The sequence below is a fragment of the Schistocerca gregaria genome, chromosome 8, assembly GCF_023897955.1.
Source record: "Schistocerca gregaria isolate iqSchGreg1 chromosome 8, iqSchGreg1.2, whole genome shotgun sequence".
Taxonomy (NCBI): Eukaryota; Metazoa; Arthropoda; class Insecta; order Orthoptera; family Acrididae; genus Schistocerca; species Schistocerca gregaria.
Window position 1 is genome coordinate 471452460 of NC_064927.1, and position 22171 is coordinate 471474630.

Below are 22171 nucleotides of genomic sequence, written 5' to 3' on the forward strand. Positions count from 1 at the left end.
CACAAATTTACTTTGAGTTCCTTTATTCAAAGGAAACCGTGACCGGTTTCGAAACGTTGTGATTCATCATTAGACAGTTTACACGCTTTCTTTATGACGTTTGGTGTGTTTTTATAGATTAATTGTCCTAAAATATAAATAAAACATATTTATAAACATGCTACACACAGATGGTTGCGTTACAGATTTTCGTTGCATGTGATTTACGTGACACGTCGGTTTCGAGTGTTTGTTTTCATAACATTCGTCCAACCGATGTAAATGCATTCCTACTGCATCCTCTTTGTTGCACACGTAAATAGTTCTCACTGTACACTTTAGACTTGTCGCTGAGATCATTTCAACCACGCAGTCTGGGGTGCTGTTTTTGTGTGTGTGTATTTCTAATTCTTTTAATAAATTCAAAATTGCATTTACAGAAAACCTACTACCACAGATACGCCATTTACAGAAAACCTACCACAACAGATGCCAGTATTAGCAACTCATGTTGCCACCCCCGCCAACAAAAAATGGCAGATTTCAGAACGATGCTACACCGAATTAAAAAAGTACCAATGAGTGACACAGACCAACAAGATGAAAACAATATAATTAAAACAGTTGCTCATAATATTGGATATAAACCCAGAATAATAGAAAAACTCCACAACAAAATGCAGACAAAAGCCCCAGATCCACTTCACAGCAATCCAAGCAACATGCACTCCGAGCCAAATCAGTGTGCCACTGAAACCTAACCTAAATATGCTGCTCTCCCATACATAGGCCCATTTTCATACCAAATAGCAAACTTATTTAAAAAGAGGAAAATATCAGAATCAGCTTTTCGACAAATAATAAATTACAACAAAAAGTAATCCATGATGTAAATACCTCCAAGAGTCTCTACCGTAAACCAGGAATATACAAACACAAATGTGATACATGCCCAAAATTCTACACTCCTGGAAATTGAAATAAGAACACCGTGAATTCATTGTCCCAGGAAGGGGAAACTTTATTGACACATTCCTGGGGTCAGATACATCACATGATCACACTGACAGAACCACAGGCACATAGACACAGGCAACACAGCATGCACAATGTCGGCACTAGTACAGTGTATATCCACCTTTCGCAGCAATGCAGGCTGCTATTCTCCCATGGAGACGATCGTAGAGATGCTGGATGTAGTCCTGTGGAACGGCTTGCCATGCCATTTCCACCTGGCGCCTCAGTTGGACCAGAGTTCGTGCTGGACGTGCAGACCGCGTGAGACGACGCTTCATCCAGTCCCAAACATGTTTAATGGGGGACAGATCCGGAGATCTTGCTGGCCAGGATAGTTGAATTACTCCTTCTAGAGCACGTTGGGTGGCACGGGATACATGCGGACGTGCATTGTCCTGTTGGAACAGCAAGTTCCCTTGCCCGTCTAGGAATGGTAGAACGATGGGTTCGATGACGGTTTGGATGTACCGTGCACTATTCAGTGTCCCCTCGAGGATCACCAGAGGTGTACGGCCAGTGTAGGAGATCGCTCCCCACACCATGATGCCGGGTGTTGGCCCTGTGTGCCTCGGTCGTATGCAGTCCTGATTGTGGCGCTCACCCGCACGGCGCCAAACACGCATACGACCCTCATTGGCACCAAGGCAGAAGCGACTCTCATCGCTGAAGACGACACGTCTCCATTCGTCCCTCCATTCACGCCTGTCGCGACACCACTGGAGGCGGGCTGCACGATGTTGGGGCGTGAGCGGAAGACGGCCTAACAGTGTGCGGGACCGTAGGCCAGCTTCATGGAGACGGTTGCGAATGGTCCTCGCCGATACCCCAGGAGCAACAGTGTCCCTAATTTGCTGGGAAGTGGCGGTGCGGTCCCCTACGGCACTGCGTAGGATCCTACGGTCTTGGCGTGCATTCGTGCGTCGCTGCGGTCCGGTCCCAGGTCGACGGGCACGTGCACCTTCCGCCGACCACTGGCGACAACATCGATGTACTGTGGAGACCTCACGCCCCACGTGTTGAGCAATTCGGCGGTACGTCCACCCGGCCTCCCGCATGCCCACTATACGCCCTCGCTCAAAGTCCGTCAACTGCACATACGGTTCACGTCCACGCTGTCGCGTCATGCTACCAGTGTTGAAGACTGCGATGGAGCTCCGTATGCCACGGCAAACTGGCTGACACTGACGGCGACGGTGCACAAATGCTGCGCAGCTAGCGCCATTCGACGGCCAACACCGCGGTTCCTGGTGTGTCCGCTGTGCCGTGCGTGTGATCATTGCTTGTACAGCCCTCTCTCAGTGTCCGGAGCAAGTATGGTGGGTCTGACACACCGGTGTCAATGTGTTCTTTTTTCCATTTCCAGAAGTGTATATTGGACAGACAGGCAGATGTTTTGAAATTAGATACAAAGGACATATTGATGCTCTAAGACTTGGTACCTTGGTCAAATCAGCATCTGTAGCCAATATTTCTGAAGAAAACCATTCAGTGGGAAACTTTGATGACAACGTAAGATTTTGCATGTAACAGAAAAAGGAGCCACTATGAATATATTAGAAGAATTAGAAATACACACACACAAAAACAGCACCGCAGACTGCGTGGTTGAAATGATCTCAGCGGCAAATCTAAAGTGTACAGTGATAACTATTTACGTGTGCAGCAACGAGGATGCAGTGGGAATGCATTTACAACGGTTGGAGGAAAGTTATGAAAACGAACACTCGAAACCGACGTGTCACGTAAATCACACGCAACGAAAATCTGTAACGCAACCATCTGTGTGAAGCGTGTTTATAATTATGTTTTATTTACAGTTTAGGACAATTAATCTATAACATCACTCCAAATGTCATAAAGAAAGCGTGTAAAGCGTCTGATGATGAATTACAACGGTTCGAAACCGGTAACGATTTCCTTTGAATAAAGGAACTCAAAGTAAATTTGTGGCTGGTTGCCGTCCTAACATCATCAACACTCGTTTCTTCAAAAATATTGTAACATAACTGGGCTGTTACATGTCATCACGCGATCTTTAGTGCATCTGAAAATATCTGCGTTTTCTTAACTGTGCTGGGAGAATGGACACATGTTGTGGATGTTGAAGCCAAGTTACAGTACTTTTCTCTCGTGTGAGAGAGGTCAGACGGGTCAGCACAGTGCCTGGGAGGGCTGGTCGCTGCAGAACACAGGGCTCTTTCCCTAAGCTTCTCAAGGGTTGCAGAACTCCAAGAACTCACAGGATGCCTGAGAGATTTTTGTCGACCGTTTGAAGTCAGGAAGTGCCGTTGAGCCCCGGAAGTGTTCGCAAGCGTGACGAATTTGCTCTTCCTGCAGGGTGCTCAAGTGTGCTACTCCTCAATTTTGTGCTTCCGCCGTACGAGAACTTCTCGTATTATGGAAGTTCCAGCAGCAGCCTCGAATGATCGGCGAGATGGCAATCGGCGTGCCAACCTTCAAACAACTAAGGAGTATACAGTAGGAGCTGTTCAAGAATCTTAGCAGTTTCTCCTCTCCGATTTGCGGTGGATAGAAAAATCCTGTGGTAATAGTGACAGTCTCTACCCTCCGGGAGGAGGTGTTCTGGAGCGGAGGAGTGTGGCTGTGGAGAGTCTGGAGCGCGGTATGGGTCCACGACGTCTGCTTTCCGGTCGCCAAGACGCTGGTCTGCAGACTTAGGCGAGTTTACTATTTAAGTGTCGCACTTTCGGAGCAGCGCAGTCTTTTTATGTGTGAGCAGCTCACGTCTTGCGTGACCTTTAAGTCGCAACTCACGTTGCATTTCTATTAATTCAGAGTTGTATTTAGTATCCAACAGTTTCCTTTAATCGCTTTTGTGAGCTGCTCAGACGTATTGGAACGCCATCTACACGACCCCTAGCAGTCTTCGTTGGTATTAATTTCCATCGCTTATAAGTAATTGGGGTGTCATCCACTGTAATTTTGTGTGTTATTCAAATAATCAAGAACATTGTTTTGTTTGATAAATCGATATTCTTCGTGCAGAGTTTTTGTTAATAATCGATTTAACTGCGTTCCACACCTAAGTTTGTGACTCTTTGGGCATATCGTGGAGAGTCAAGATTCCATGATTTTTAGTTTCAAGCTAGGTTTTTCTTATCATACCGTTCTTACAACAATACTACTTTTTTATGTGTATCATTGACCTCAGATTATATTCTATATTCTACATCAAGGAAATAAACTAGATTAATTATAAGTGATCCATTTAACTTTTCTCACTAAACTTCGTGACTTTGAACAAGCGGTTCTTCGCTATTGAAAATTTTATGAATATGTTTAATCACATTTGTTTACTTAAATCTATACTTTCATTGTGTAGGCGACCCCTTAAAATACAGTTACCCCCATTGAGATCAATTTGAGGACTTTTCAGTGGGACATTTGAGTGTTGTATTCAGCATGAATGATTTTTCAAGGAGCAGAAATATCATTAATTTTTTTTCTAAAGGCATGAAATCGCTGAGAAGGTTTTTATTTTTTTCCTGATCTCATGAGTGTGGCAGGCAGAGTGCACGGTGGCTGCCGAACCCCAGAACGTCTCACTGCAAAATGAAACCATTATAATAAGAGTAGATCGGGGAGAGAAAGTAACATTTCCAGGCTACTATTTTTATATGTTCCGTTTTTTAATGAAAACATTTAATCATACAACCGATGTTCGCACCTGTCAAACTCACGTTGCAGCGGTCCCTACCCCTTCCTAACAAATTAATAAACTAGAGTGATGTAAGGAGGGTTCCTACCGTTACACGTTATTACGTCGCACATACTGCCAGCACATATTGTTCCTCTTGAACTGTTGCATGTGGAAGGCTACACTGAGCAACACGTAATGAGGAGGTCTAGCGCACTCGCAAGTTCTCTAATTCACCATCAACAAGTTTGCTTGCCTGGTGTCTTGTAAAGCAGTCTCAGTATCCCAGTCGGCAGTGCCTCTTCACGAGCAAACAATTCACTGCGAATGCTGGCATGGCAAGTAGGAAATCTCGAAGCTGTACGATGCCAACTTGGTTTTTTAAGAGAAAAATCTAGTGAAAAACAGGTTTTAGATCAGTTTAATGGTAATACTTGAATGTAGGTTCGCAGATTCTAGATACCACATATCGAGCGCCATTTCGAGATTATACAGTTATCTCCGCACGAATGTTACGGCAGTTGAAAGCAGACACTCGCGAATTTGGATACAAACGTTTTCCGAGGCACTTTTAACTCACTAACTTTTGCGCGAAAACATATTCGGTTTACTACACATGCGTGATGCCTCTCCAAAAACTAGTCTGTGACTGCCTGATAAACGTTTCCAGAGACTGACAAATACTCCAACTTTTTTTGCAAAATAGGAAATATCCCTCGCAGTTATTACATGTTGTTAGAATGAATCTAGCCGAAGACTGTCTAGTGAGCTAGTTTCGGAGTTTCGCGTCCGCCGGCGTAGGGATCGTTTCTAATTGGTCGCTTTAATGGTCTAGTGACTAACAGTCTTAAATAACCTTTTAACTGAAATGTTTGCTTGATTTGAAGTTACTGAAATCGTTGTTCGGAAGCTGTCATTATCGATAATGTCGACTGTCTAGTTGGAGTCGTGTAGAAACATTTAAATAGGTAATACACACCTCAAAAAAAAAAGTTTTGCCGCCCCTCGGTTCCGAGAGTTTCGGAACCTGTACAGAAAATTGGAATAGAGATCAAAATAAACAGCATTTCCGCCCTTTTTATTGCTCATGAAAACCACATATTGCATGTTGTCCCACCATACAGCGAGACCTTTAGAGTTGGTAGTCCAGATTGTTGTATACACCGGTACCTCTAATACACAGTAGCACGTCCTTTTGCATTGATGCATGCCTGTATTCGTCGTGACATGCTATCCACAACTTCATCAAGACACTGTTGCTCCAGATTATGCCACTGCGCCGGCCAGAGTGGCCGAGCGGTTCTAGGCGCTACAGTCTGCAACCGAGCGACCGCTACGGTCTCAGGTTCGAATCCTGCCTCGGGCATGGATGTGTGTGATGTCCTTTGGTTAGTTACGTTTAAGTAGTTATAAGTTCTATGGGACAGATGGCCTCAGATGTTAAGTTCCATAGGGCTCAGAGCCATTTGAACCTTTTTTGACATGACATCTGGTGATACGTGACATGTCATAAGACATGACATCACGTACGTTACTTCGTACTTATGCAAACGACGATAGCTATCAGACACATTCCGCTGCAGAGTGAAAACTTCATTCTTTACAGCTTCAGTTCGCTAATAGTAGTTGTTGTCTTTAACAAAATCTTAAAAATACATGGACCCGTCAGCAGCTCGTGGTCGTGCGGTAGCGTTCTCGCTTCCCACGCCCGGGTTCTCGGGTTCGATTCTCGGCGGGGTCATGGATTTTCTCTGCCTCGTGATGGCTGGGTGTTGTGTGCTGTCCTTAGGTTAGTTAGGTTTAAGTAGTTCTGTTCTAGGGGACTGATGACCTCAGCAGTTAAGTCCCATAGTGCTCAGAGCCATTTGTGCCAGTGCTCAACGGCAATTTGGCGTTGATTCCTCAGAGTGGTTGGTGGGTCACGTCGTCCATAAACAGCCGTTTTCAATCTATCCCAGGAATGTTCAACAGGGTTCATGTCTGGAGAACATGCTGGGCACTCTCGTTGAGCGATGTCGTTATCCTGAATGAAGTCATTCACAAGATGTCAACGATGGGGGCGCGAATTGTCGTATGTGAAGGCGAATACCTCGCCAATATGCTACCGGCATGGTTGCACTGTCGGTCGGAGGATGGCATTCACGTATCATACAGCCGTTACGGCGTCTTCCAAGACCACCATCGGCGTACGTCGGTCCCACATAACGCCACCCCAAAACAGCAGGGAACTTCCACCTTGCTGCACTCGCTGGACAGTGTATTTAAAGCGTTCAGCCTGACCGGGTTGCCTCCAAACACGTCTCCGAGATTGTCTGGTTAAAGTCATATGTGACACTATTCGGTGAAGAGAACATGATGCTAATCCTGAGCGGTCCATTCGGCCTGTTGTTGTGCCTATCTGTACCGCGCTGCATGGTGTTGTGGTTGCAAAGATTGACCTCTCCATGGACGTCGGGAGTGAAGCATCATGCAGCCTATTGCTCACATTTTGAGTCGTTATACGACGTCCTGTGACTGCACGAAAAGCATTATTCAACACGATGGCGTTGCTGTCAGGGTTCCTCCTAGTTATAATCCGTAGGTAGCGGTCATCCACTGCAGTAGTAGCCCTTGTGCAGCCTGAGCGACGTTCGACAATGGCTGTCTCTTTGTATCTCAATGTCTGAACAACATCGCTTTGATTCACTTCGAGACAGCTGGACACTTCCCTTGTTGAGAGCCCTTACTGGCACAAAGTAAAAATGCGGACGCGATCGAGCCACGGTATTGACCGTCTAGGCATGGTTCAACTACTTGCAACACAAGCCGTGTACCTCCTTCTTGGTGGAATGATTGGAAGTGATCGGCTGTCGGACCCCCTCCGTCTAATAGGTGCTGCTCATGCATGGTTGTTTACATCTTTGGGCGGGTTTAGTGACATCTCTGAAAAGAGGAAGGGACTGTGTCTGAGATACAATATCCACAGTCAATGTCTATCTTCAGGAGTTCTGGGAACCGGGGTGATGCAAAACGTTTTTTGATGTGTGTATTAATCAACAAAGTTATGCATTTGCCGGCAAGCCTCACAGTGTCAATCATCGCTTGCTCTGTGTGCTGCAGTACGACACGGCTCCTGCTCGCATCTCTGTTCTCAAGCTCCGTGACCATTTGTCCTTTTGTGGGATGGGGACTGCTAACGATCCTAATTGCTTGCGTTCGTACAGTAGCGTAAGCCTCTCTACACTATATGACGAAATTTAATAACATATCAGTCGATAAGGGGTATAACATTTACTGGCGTCTCTAGGACGGTAGCAACGCCAGAATGCTGTAGCGAAATTCAGGAAGACATGCAGAGAATCGACAATTGGAACAGAGGTTTGCAGTCGACCGACTGCCGTTGCGGCCGAGCGGTTCTAGGCGCTTCAGTCTGGAACCGCGCAACCGGTGCGATAGCAGTTTCGAATCCTGCCTCGGGCATGGATATGTGTGATGTCCTTAGGTTAGTTAGGTTTAAGTAGTTCTAAGTTCTAGGGGACTGATGACCTAAGGTGTTAAGTCCCATAGTGCTCAGAGCCATTTTTTTGCAGTCGAACTTGGATGTAAACAAACGTAATATATTTGTTCATAAAAAGGAGAAGAGATTGTAAGTTTGTTGCCTTTTTGTTACCACGTGCAATCTTCGTAAACATCCGTACCTTTGCGTGGTTAAGTCACTATTAGAGACAAGTTCTGGCCACAAATTTCTCGCACAACAACCACTGCGAGAAAATCAGTGAAACTGGACCTCATGTGGAACCGTATCGACGGTTAATTTTCACACACACCATTCATCAATGAAACAGGAACGGGATGAAATGATAATTGCACCAGGAGTATCCTCCTTCACAGACCGTAAGGAGGGTTGCGAAATGTAGATGAAGTTGTGGACGTCTAGGTTCTAGCCTAAGCTTTGCTTCCCGTGTCCCTGAACTGGCACGCCTAACAGTATGGCAACCCGCCAGACTCTGCTGTCGTACAGTGCAGCATTTGGAAAATGTGAAGGCGTAAGTGTAAATTCCATAAGCACTTATTGCGGAGCTATATGTCTCTGAAACGTTATGACAGAAGGTACAAGCAGTAGTTTATGTCCAAAAGGTGAAGAAGTAGTGCAGTTTGGTCATCAAAGTAGTATGTCAGATACGCTGATCGAACAGTAGAACCAAATACTGTCCTCCCCGGCACTTCATAAGAAAAATGTTGTCCCCACCAACAGAGTTAAGGAAAATTCGTAACGTTACAATTGATTAGTGAGATCTATTCCTCCTTCCGTAAATTTAACATTATATCACTTGAATTTAACTGATAATCGTGCAGGAAAGAGTAGCATAGATATCGAATAAGTATGGTATTGTGCCTCATTTAGTGTCACAGACAGTCTCTATTCTTCTAAGAACAGACGAATATTAAGTAAGTCTGACCACTAATTTTTTTTTAAAGCTACGTTTCTTGAATATGCTGCAAGAAACCGTCATCTTCATCATAATCATAATGATTCTCGACAACCACTTGGTATCCACTGGCAAACAAAGCCCTCTTCCTGACTTCTGTCTAGTTAGTTAGTTACATGTTCCACAGACCATTTGAACGCTTCTTTTATCAAATAATGTAGAACGAGCCAGTTTACAGGATATGTGTAAATGATTACTGTGAACATTAATGAACTCGGAACTCTTTAGTCCTACTCCACCAACTACTGTTAAAAATGAGGTTCTTTTCCAGGCTACTACTACAACTGCTAGTAGTAGTAGTGGCTTTATTCATCCGTGGATCACTTTTTGCAAGGATACAGGACATGTCGAAGTATTTACAAGTTTAGACCAATTAAGAATAAGCTAATTCGCACACACACACAGTTACAGACTTCTGGTTAGAGACAATCATTAGATTTGTTCCTGATATACAATACTTCTTTTACAAATAACTTATTAAATAATGTAATGCCACACTGTTCACTCACATCTCACTATCAGTCACTGCACGCACTATGCACACACGTTGTTTCGTAACACTTCACTCACTACCCACACAAACACACACACACACACACACACACACACACACACACACACACACACAGGTGATCTCTGGGCCATTTTCTGTACTACAACTTCCCATTTGCTATCCTGAAAAACTGAGTCAGCATCCCTCTATAATGCGTGAGATGTTGAACTCAGAAAGAGGAAGCGGTGTTAGTATTGTGCTATGCACAGCTTGGGGGTAAGTTTTTCTAGAAAAGTAAAACGGAAGGAAAAAACATAGTGTGGAGGTGTTATGTGAAATGTTGGGTGTTTTATAATCATTGTTATTATTTATCCGTGTAACATTTCTTTCTTTTATCAAACTAGTACTCTGTTTTATCCAAGTAATCCTTCAATGTATAAAATATATTGCATAACAGATACGTTTTAGCTGCCTTTTTAAATAAGTGCATTTTAGCAATTTCTTTAATCTCGTTTGGTAATTTATTGTACAGTTTTATTCCTTTGTAGAAAATGCTGTTTTGAGTTTTATGTCAATTTTTTCTTGCTAAATGTAAGTTGAGCCTAGCTCTTGTTCCATGGTCATGGACAGAGCTGTTTGTCAGTAATTAACAATGCTATTTTTGATATGTATAACTGACGGGTAAATGTATTCACACGGAGCAGTTAAAATCCCCAGTGTATTGAACAGATCAAATAATAAGCTCGATACTATTTTTGTTTATTATGCTTATGGTTCTTTCTTGGAGTTTGAAAATTATGGTCATATTTTGTGCATTTTTTCCCCAAAAAAGAATAAGAATTGGGTGTATATATGAACAGTATGTACCTAAAAGACACTGCATGTGACACGCTTATGATAGGATTCTAATGGCATAACATGCTGGTACATTCTGTTCGCGAGTACCTTTGTATGTTCACACCTCTTTCCTAGAAATTTTGCATTTGTTACACAGACTATAGAGGTACCATCTAAATTTAATTTAGCATTGTCATTTTCTCTCTTCAAACTGAAATTCATGGCATTAGTTTTATTTATGTTCAAAGCCACTTCATTGCTTATTGACCAATCGTAAACTTCGTTGAGAGTTTCATTTGCTTTCAACGAGTTCTCTTGTTTCTAAGTGACTATAATATTGTTGTCATCAGCGAAGAGAATTTTTCCACCATGTATAACACTATTGGGATTGTCATTGATGTATATCAGGAATAGTGTTGGTCCTAAAATGCTACCTTGTGGAATCTCTATATTAATGTATTTTGGTTCTGGTAAGTGTTTTACAAAATTTTTAAATGTGTTTGAAGTATGTGTTATCTCTACTCTTTGTACCCTATACGTTAGGTATGATCGAAATGTGTCATTAGCTACCCATCTTATTCCCAATGCTTCTAATTTATTTAATAGAATCTTGTGGTCGACTGTATCAAAGGCCTTAGAAAGATCCAAAAATATGCCTATGACACACTCATCTTTGTCAGGAGCGTCAAGTACAACTTTTGTGAGTTCTACTATGGCTGACACCCTATTTTTGCCACTTCGGGAACCAAAATGTGATTCGCTTAAAAGATTGTACTTGTTCAGGTAATTCACTAATCTGCCTTTCATAATTGCTTCTATTATTTTTGAGAATGGTGACAGCAGGGAAATGGACCAGTAATTTTCTATTTTTTCTGCATTACCTTTCTTAAGCAAAGGTACAGCTCTTGCCTGTTTTTAACTGCTCTGGAAATGTCCCTGATATGAAGAATTCATTTATTATATTTGTTAAGGGGCCTTGTATAATCTCTATGCATTGTTTCAGTACACACATTGGTACTTCATCTAAGCCTACTGACTTTTTATTTTTTATTTTTTGAACACTTCTATTGATTTCATTCTCTGCGGTTGGAAGTAACATCACTGTATTTAGTGCAACATTATTTACAGGTGTTATATTTTTTTCTTTAAATAGAAATTCGTCCCTCGAGTAGGAGTTGTCCAGGAGAAATGATTTGAGATTAGCTTTAAAACTTTCTTTGTTAGGTGTCACCCAAATGATCAAAACGGTTTAAGGCAGTACGTGAACTCCTTCCCGAACGACTTACAGCTTTAATAATAGTTAAAATAGATTATTTTTCCATTGGTGTTGTAGCTATGGACATCATTACTCTTCTCGAATGGTGATGGATTATTGATGCATTTCTGGTATTGTAGCTATGGACATCATTACTCTTCTCAAATGGTGATGGATTATTGATGCATTTAATTTGCGAATTTAAGTACTGTGACGGTGCAGTTCAAATCTCTAACTCCCTGAAGAAGTCCCTACATGAGGACAGTGTGTGGACGCCATATTTTGCTCATATTGCTCACTTTTGTGCGACCAATGCCTTTTTTGCTAAGCGCTGAGTTACCCTAGAAAATTATTCCAAATATATTGTTGAGTGGAAATATCCATAATAATTCAGGAAGTTGATTCGTTTGTTTCCAAGACTGGGGACTGTACGAAGAGCAAACATAGCTGTACTTTTTGAGAAGTTCTGTAATACGCGTCCTGCACTTCAAGATTTCATCAATATCTACATCCAAAAATTTTTAGAATTCTTCCCTGTTTACAAGACTCCTGTTTATGTGCTACAGCAGTTGTTGGTATGACTCCATCGGGTGAGTGGAAGTAAATGTTGTATGTTTTCTCAAAATTTAGGGAGAGTTCATTGGCAGAGAAGCACTTAATAATACTTTGGAAAACATCATAGCAGCCTCTTCCGTTGTTTTCTCTGCAATGAATTTTGTTATATTGATAGTATCGTATGCAGATAGTCTGCTTGTTGAAAGTTAAATGGAAGGTCATTTACGTATAAAAGCCATAGAACTGAACCCAAAATTAAACCCGTGGGAATCACTTTGTGATTTCTCCCCACTTACCGGAATTTTGCAGCCTGTCAATGTTCGTCCAATATGATCCAAATCATTTGTGTTAAAGTCATCGTTTAACAAAACTTGAAACTTTTTGAGTGCGTTAGAACAACTTTCTGCATTCTGATCGTCCAATATGCTCCAAATAATTTGTGTTAAAGTTGTCGATTTATGAAACTTGAAACTGTTTGAGAGTGTAACATGATCTGCACAATCAAATGCCTTGGGAAAATGACAAAAAAATCCAACTGGCGATTTCGATATTTAAGGTTTATACTATTTGACGACTGAATGTGTAAAAAGCATTTACAGCAGAAAACCCTTCTCGAGTCCAAACTCTGATAAGATAAATAAATTTTTTTCTCTTGAAGAAATCATCCAATTTTTCTGACAATGTAATCATTTGTTTGTCTGTACATGTACATCACATCTACCGTTTCCCGCCCCATTCGGGTAATTCCTGCGTGGTAGGTTTTTTGTTTTTGTTAGACTGCATTTAATTTGCTTTTTATACTACTATTATTAGTACGTCCTTGAAGACGGTAGTAAGTATAAACAAACGTTATTAGCCTTTTTAATAAATTTATATCTTTGTTTGCTGAATATTAAACTCAATCGTAGTTAATGCTTTTTGCAAACTGTTTGACGTTATTAGGCCTACGTCTTTGCAAGAAAGAACTGTGATCGTAAGTAGTATTGTACAGTAATAAGAGATTAACATTGTTTTAAATGTGCAGGCAACTTAACACATTCCGAATTAACTAATTTTTATCATACAATGTAGGCTTTCACGGCCGGTATTGTCTTCACTTAAAACTTCCGGGCTGACAGGCCGTGGTCGATGTATGAAACCCTCCCCGACGTTTCGTCTCCGACTCCGGGAGACATCCTCCGAGATAAAGCGGCGAACTGCAAGGAGAACTCGAGGAAGCTTTGATTATATAGGCTGTATAGAGGGCGCCACTGACCACTACGTGCCGTTGGCTATGAGACTGTCTCTGGTAATGCCAACATTCTCGATTGAAAGTAATCGATCATCACGCGTGCGGTGCAACTCTGACCTCCAAATTTTATCCACTTCAACACCTCCGTCTTCCGTGCTTAAATTATTACTGTGTTTATCAGTCTCGATAGCCTCTCTGTAGATGCGCGCGCATAATAATGCGAGGTTTTAGATATGACGCTCGTCTCGCTGAATTGTATTTCGTGATCACCTTCCTGGTAAACATGTTCTGCTACGGCCGATTTATCCGTGTGACCCAGGGGGCAATTCCTCTTATGTTCAACAAGACGGGTGTTCACACTCCTCTTTATGGTACCGATAGAAACCTGCCCACAACTGCAAAGAATTTTATATACCCCCAGTGTAGCCAAAGCGTGTCGTGCATCTTTCTTCCGTTCATTAGTAAGGTCACAGATCACATTGGGAAAGTGTTAAGTAAGTATGAGGTGGAAACTATTTTCAGGCCCACCAGGAAGATAAAAGAATATTTAAGATCGGCAAAACATGCACGACACCCTTTGGCTACACCGGAGGTATATAAAATCCCTTATAGTTGTGGACAGGTTCATGTCGGTACCACAAAGAGAAGTGTGACACCCGTCTTGTGGAACAGTAGATGCCGCCTGGGTCACACAGATAAATCGGCCGTAGCGGAACATGTTTACCAAGAAGGTGATCATGAAATAAAATTCAGTGAGACGAGCGTCATATCTAAAACCTCGAATTGTTATGCGCGCATGTATAAAGAGGCTATCGGGATTGATAAACACCGTGATAATTTTAACAGGAAAGACGAAGGTGTTAAGCTGGATAAAATTTGGATGTCAGTATTGTACTGCAAGCGTGACGATCGGTTACCTTTAATCGAGAATTTTGGCATTACCAGAGACAATCTCATAGCCGATGCCACGCGATGGACAGTGTGGTGCCAATGAAATCAGCGCTTCCTCGAGTTCTCTTTGCAGTTCGCCGCTTTACCTCGAAGATATCTCCAGCAGTCGGAGACGGAACGCCAGGGGAGAGTTTTATACATCGACCACGGCCTATCACCCCGGAAGTGAATAACTTATTTTTAGTACCTTTCGTCCTTCCTTTTATCATCGTAGCTGTCGTAATATCACGCACGATGCAGTAAGTGTACATGTTGTCCGGCTAATGATCAACGTGAAGATTTTTATATAATTTAATTAAGTACCGGTGCTAGAAAATTTCACATGTTTCAAAGTTACAGGCTCTGTTACTTTGGGCCACGAGCCGACAACGATACCATACGTTTCTAGCGAAATATAGTATACATGGATAATGTTAATTCCGGATGTACTATCATCTGCAAATTAGTACGTAAAATTATTTTAATTCTGACTAATAGTTTAATGATTGTCAAGATATTATCAATCATTAAACTATTAGTCAGAATTAAAATAGTTTTACGTACTAAGATATGACTTGGCAAACAAATGGTAATGAGATGGGGAGCTATTAATATCAATGGGGGCTACCCTGGGAAGAAGGTAGAGCTGGCAGAGGCCCCAAGTAAGATGGGGCTGGACGTTTTAGCTGCTAGTGACATTCGGGTAAGGGGTGAGAAAGAAGAGGAAGTGGGAGAATACAAGGTCTACCTGTCAGGAGTCAAAGCAGGAATAGCACATTGGGGTGTAGGGCATTACATCAGGAAAGAAATGGAACCCAGCGTAGTTGCAGTAAGGTATGTAAACGAACGACTGATGTGGATAGATTTGACAGTGTCTAGCAAGAAAAGTATATTCGCATTGTGAAGGGACAGATCAAGATAAGATGGATAGTTTTTATGAGGCACTCAGTGATGTAGTTGTTAGAGTAAAGGACAAGGACAGTGTTCTGCTCATGGGTGATTTTAATGCCAGGATTGGAAATCGAACAGAAGGGTATGAAAAAGTTATGGGTAAATTTGGAGAGGATATGTAGGCCAACAGGAACGGGAAACAACTCTTGGATTTCTGTGCCAGTATGGGCTTAGTAATCACAAACTCCTTTTTTAAACATAAGAACATTCACCGGTATACTTGGGAAGGCAGGGGAACCAGATCTGTCACTGACTATATAGTAACAGATCAGGAATTCAGGAAGGCTGTGAGGGACACACGTGTATTCAGGGGATTCTTTGATGACACTGATCATTATTTAATCTGCAGTGAAATTGGGACTGTGAGGCCGAAAGTGCAGGAGATCAGGTCCATATGTAGGAGAATAAGAGTGGAGAAACTTCAGGATAAGGAAATCAGGTACAAGTACATAACAGCAATCTCAGAAAGGTACCAGTTAGTTGAATGCAGTCAATTACAGTCATTGGAAAAGGAATGGACAAGGTACAGGGACACAGTACTAGAAGTGGCTAAAGAATGTCTGGGAACAGTAGTGTGTAAAAGTAGGATGAAGCAAACAGCTTGGTGGAATAACACAGTCAAGGCAGCTTGTAAAAGGAAAAAGAAGGCGTATCAAAAATGGCTACATACTAGAACTCAGGTAGACAGAGAAAGTTATGTTGAAGAAAGAAACAAAGCCAAACAGATAATTGCAGAAATCTTGGGAAGACTTTGGAAACAGGTTGGAGACTATGGGTCAAGCTGCTGGAAAACCATTCTGGAGTGTAATTAGCAGTCTTCGAAAAGGAGGTAAGAAGGAAATGACAAGTATTTTGCACAGGTCAGGAAAACTGCTGGTGAATTCTGTGGATGCCTGGGGCAGATGGAGGGAATATTTTGAAGAGTTGCTCAATGTAGGTGAAAATACGATCAGCAATGTTTCAGATTTCGAGGTAGAATGGGATAGGAATGATGATGGAAATAGGAACACATTTGAGGAAGTGGAGAAAATGGTCAATAGATTGCAGTGCAATAAAGCAGCTGGGGTGGATGAACTCATCAAATACAGTGGAATGGCAGGTCTTAAATCGCTACACAGGATAATTGAAATGGCCTGGGAGTCGGGACAGGTTCCATCAGACTGGACAAAAGCAGTAATCACACCAATCTTTAAACATGGAAACAGAAAAGATTGTAACAACTACAGAGGTAACTCTTTAATCAGCGTTCTGGGTAAAATCTTCTCAGGTATTGTTGAAAGGAAAGTGCGAGTATTAGTTGAGGACCAATTGGATGAAAATCAGTGTGGGTTTAGGCCTCTTAGAGGTTGTCAGGACCAGATCTTTAGTTTACGGCAAATAATGGAGAAGTGTTATGAGTGGAACAGGGAACTGTATCTATGCTTTATAGATCTAGAAAAGGCATATGACCGGGTTCCTAGGAGGAAGTTATTGTCTGTTCTACGAGATTATGGAATAAGAGGCAAACTTTTGCAAGCAATTAAAGGTCTTTACATGGATAGTCAGGCAGCAGTTAGGGTTGACGGTAAATTGAGTTCATGGTTCAGAGTAGTTTCATTGGTAAGACAAGGCTGCAGCCTGCCTCCACTGTTGTTCGTATTATTTATGGATCATATGTTGAAAACAATAGACTGGCTGGGTGAGATCAAGATATGTGAACACAAAATAAGCAATCTTGCATATGCAGATGATTTAGTTGTGATGGCAGATTCGATTGAAAGTTTGCATTGTAATATTTCAGAGCTAGATCAGAAATGTAAGGACTATGGTATGAATATTAGCATCTCCAAAACGAAAGTGATGTCAGTGAGAAAGAAATATAAATGGATTGAGTGCCAAATAGGAGGAACAAAGTTAGAACAGGTGGACAGTTTCAAGTACTTAGGATGCATATTATCACAGGATGGCAACATAGTGAAAGAAGTGGAAGCGAGGTGTAGCAAAGCTAATGCAGTGACCGCTCAGCTACGATCTACTCTCTTCTGCGAGAAGGAAGTCAGTACCAAGACTATGTTATCTGTGCACCGTTCAATCTTTCGCCCAACTTTGTTGTATGGGAGTGAAAGCTGGGTGGATTCAGGTTACCTTATCAACAAGGTTGAGGTTACGGATATGAAAGTAGCTAGGATGATTGCAGGTACTAGTAGATGGGAACAATGGCAGGAGAGTGTCCACAATGAGGAAATCAAAGAAAAACTGGGAATGAACTCAATAGATGTAGCAGTCAGGTGGGGTCATGTTACACGCATGGGAGAAGCAAGGTTACCCAAGAGACTCATGGGTTCAGCAGTAGAGGGTAGGAGGAGTCGGGGCAGATCAAGGAGAAGGTACCTGGATTCGGTTAAGAATGATTTTGAAGTAATAGGTTTAACATCAGAAGAGGCACCAATGTTAGCACTGAATAGGGGATCATGGAGGAATTTTATAAGGGGGCTATGCTCCAGACTGAACGCTGTAAGGCATAATCAGTCTTAAATGATGATGATGAATATCTTGACAGTAGTAAAATAGAGCACATCAAATTCAGTTGTGCTAGTACATTAAATTTCATCAGCACACGAGATGACCACATTCTGCACGTCCTTCCCCTGAAGAATGATGTACCATAGTTCATTTTGAGCGAGAAGTTGTCGAACAATCGAAGGGCGGCAGCGACAACAATGGGCGCGCAAGTGCTTCTGCGATTTCCCATCAAACAAATATTTTGACTCACATAAACCGAGTTACCATCCAGGTGTGTAACAATTGAATTCTAGACATACCCCACAAGATGTCTTAAATTTAACTGCAACTTCCTTTTCAAGTATTGAAAATTTGTATTACGAAACAATTCGGAATATTCAAAGCTAACTATAACAGTTAAGTAATCGTGTTTAAAGTAGGGTGGATAATATGTAGTTCAGACTCAGAAACGCTAAGTAGTTGTCGCTGTTGGCTGAAGTGGCATATCGCATTGCTGATTCCAAATGTAATTTGAATAAAAAAAACTGTCCGGTGAGATCTGCGCCATCTCGAGGGCTACGAAGTTCCGGGTGAAGTCGCTAGATGTCACGGCGCTCCGCTATATGCATTGACGCTCTACGCTAGTTGGCCACAGTTCCGTCAGATGGCGCGGATGTCACGTCGCCGTCGGTTGGGGACAGGCCTCGGGATTCAGAAAGTAGCTGTCAGCGAATAACGCTTCGTTTAAATATCTGGGCGGAATGTTGTAAAGCGGTATGGAATGGAACGAGCATGTGAGGATTGTGGCAGGGAAGGTGAATGGTTGACTTCGAGTTATTGGGAGAATTCTAGGAAAGAGTAGTTCATGTGTGAGCGAGACTGCATATAACACGCTAGTGCGCCCTATTCTTCGGTACTATTCCAGTGTTTAGGATCGTACCAGGCCGGAGTATAGGAAGACATCGAAGCAGTTCAGAGGCGGGCTGCTAGGTCTGTTACTGGTAGGTTCGAACAACATGCAAGAGCTACGGAGATGCCTGTGGAGCTCAACGGGGAATCCCTGGAGGGAAGGCGACGTTCTTTTCGAGGAACACCATTGAGAAAATTTAGAGAACCGGCATTTGAAGCTGGCTGCGAAACGATTCTGCAACATCCAACATACATATCGCCTAAGGAGCACGAAGATAAGAGACGATAAAATAGGGTTCATACGAAGGACAATATTATAGAAATGGAAGAGAATGTAGATGAAGATGAAATAGGAGATTTGATACTGCGTGAAGAGTTTGACAGAACACTGAAAGACCTAAGTCGAAACAAGGACCCAGGAATAGAGAACATTTCCATTACAACTACTGACAGCCTTGGGAGAGGCAGTCCTGACAAAACTCTACCGTCTAGTGAGCAAGATGTATGAGACAGGCGAAATACCCTCAGACTTGAAGAAGAATATAATAATTCCAATCCCAAAGAAAGTAGGTGTTGACAGATGTGAAAATCACCGAACTATCAGTTTAATAAGTCAGAGCTGCAAAATACTAACACGAATTCTTTACAGACGAATGGAAAAAGTGGTAGAAGCCGACCTGGGGGGAGATCAGTTTGGATTCCGTAGAAATGTTGGAACACGTAAGCAATACTGACCCTACGACTTATATTAGAAAATAGATTAAGGAAAGGCAAACCTCCGTTTCTAGCATTTGTAGACAAAGAGAAAGCTTTTGACAACGTTGACTGGAATACTCTCTTTCAAATCCTGAAGGTGGCAGGGGTAAAATACAGGGAGCGAAAGGCTATTTACAGTCTGTACAGTAACCAGAAGGCAGTTACAAGAGTCGAGGGACATGAAAGGGAAGCAGTTGTTGGGAAGGGACTGAGACAACGTTGTAGCCTCTCCCCAATGTTATTCAATCTGTATATTGAGCAAGCAATGAAGGAAAGAAAAGAAAAATTCGGAGTAGGAATTAAAATCCATGGCGAAGAAATAAAAACTTTGACGTTCGCCGATGACATTGTAATTCTGTCAGAGACAGCAAAGGACCTGGAAGAGCAGCTGAACGAAATGGACAGTGTCTTGAAAAGAGGATATAAGATGAACATCAACAAAAGCAAAACAAAGATAATGGCATGTAGTCGAATTAAATCGTTTGATGCTGCGTGAATTAGATTAGGAAATGAGACGTTAAAGTAGTAAATGAGTTTTGCTATTTGGGCAGCAAAATAACTAATGATGGTCGAAGTAGAGAGGATCTTAAATGTAGACTGGCAAAGGCAAGGAAAGCGTTTCTGAAGAAGAGAAATTTGTTAACGTCGAGTACAGATTTAAGTGTCAGGAAGTCGTTTCTGAAATTATTTATATGGAGTGTAACCATGTATGGAAGTTAAAAGTGAACGATAAATAGTTTACACAAGATGAGAATAGAAGCTTTCGAGACGTGGTGCTACAGAAGAATGCTGAAGATTAGATGGGTAGATCACATAACCAATGAGGAGGTATTGAATAGAATTGGAGAGAAGAGAAATTTGTGGCACAACTTGCCTAGAAGAAGGGATCGGTTGATAGGGCATATTTTGAGGCATCAAGGGGTCACAAATGTAGTTTGGAGGGCAGCGTGGAGGGTAAAAATCGTAGAGGGAGACCAAGAGACGAATACACTAAGCAGATTCAGAAGGATGTAGGTTGCAGTAGGTACTGGGAGATGAAGAAGCTTGCACAGGATAGAGTAGCATGGAGAGCTGCATCAAACCACTCTGGACTGAAGACCACAACAACAACGGAGGCGTTTAGATACTCATTTTTCTGTCGTTGTACTTGTCAATGGAATAGGAAAGGAAATGACTAGCAGCGGTATATGGCAGCCCCCCCCCCTCCCCCCCTCACGCGCCGTAAGGTGGATTACAGAGTATCGATATAGATGTTGATATAGATGTAGATGTAGAACCTTTGGCATTCCAGTCCCTGTCCAGCAAGTAATCGTTTTTACTCCTTGTATTTACAGAGACAAATGAACGTAGACTTGAATTTTTGTGATTTTCTGGTTGACATCTGAATTTTTCGAAATCGTCGGTTGCAAAGGAGATAAGAAGGAAAGGAGAGACAAAGTAGAGTGTTAGAGGACCCGTGTGGCGTGATACTTCTTAGGCAAAATGACGGAAAGTACAAATCCAGAAGTCGGGGCGGGGATTTTAACCCCGCTCTTCTCAAATATGAGTCTAGTACTGACCATCACAACACAACGATCCATGCTTAAGCCAAGAGAGGTAATGCAGTTCTGAAGACCACTGTATTTGCCATCTGAAGTTGCGGGTTTCAAGTCACGTCTGCCCGTCCATATCGTGTGTTCTGTGGTTTTGCACCACTTGTTTACGGCAAATATACGGTCGGTTCCTTTGAAACGGTCGCGACATATTATCTTCCCTATCTTGGTCCGGTGTGAAATCGTCTCTTATGACTTCGTCGTTCAACGGTACACTAAGCACAATTTTGTTGTTGTTATTTCATCCCCCGTCTGGGTGGCTGTGGGAGAAGAGGAGGAATGGCGTGCGGAGGGAGGACGGCTGTAGGGGACGCTGTTAGCGGTGAAAACACTCTTCATCCAAAAAGTAAAAATGCACAAAGATGAAACAAATCCGTCCTTAAACATTTAAATATTTTTTTAAAGTAATATAACATGAAATTTTATTCGAGGTATTTACATTATCTGATCAAAAGCATACGGACAATTGCTAGTAGACATAGCTGTAGCATGTGTCCCTTTAATAATGGCCTGTACCCTGCTGGGGACTCTTTGACTGAGATGTCTGAATGTCTGTGGGGGAATGGCAGCACATTCTTCTTCAGGAGCCGAAACCACAGAAAGTATTGAAGCAGGACACTGGTTTCTGGTGCGTAGTCGACATTCTGACTCATCCCAAAAGGAGTCCCATTGACTTCAGGTCGGGACTCCGGGCAGCCAAGTCCATTTAAAAAACGCTACAGTACACGAAACATTGCCTCACAGACGTACAACAGCGTGCATTGTCGTGCTAAGAAAAGCGCAGTGTCTTCGGACTGTTCCTCCAAAGTATGCAGTACACAGTGCTCGTAACTGAGTTAGTATCCTTCCACATTCACCGCTTTCTTAATCGAAATAAGGGGACCACACCCTAGGCACGAAAATCAGCTCGTACCCTGCCACTACATCTTAGCATTACATATTATGGCAAATAATGTAGCCAAGGATTTCGCCAAATCGGAACCCTTTGTCGGATTGCCACAGGCCAAAGTTTTAAGAATCACACCAAATACACTACTGGCCATTAAAATTGCTACACC

The 22171-nt window shown here is 42.3% G+C and overlaps 1 protein-coding gene across 2 annotated transcripts in view; it reads left to right on the plus strand.

The window, feature by feature from the left end:
• The window catches only part of LOC126284470 (glucose dehydrogenase [FAD, quinone]-like), a 527859-nt gene that overhangs the window by 299883 nt on the left and 205805 nt on the right, over positions 1 to 22171 (plus strand). The window lies entirely within an intron of this gene.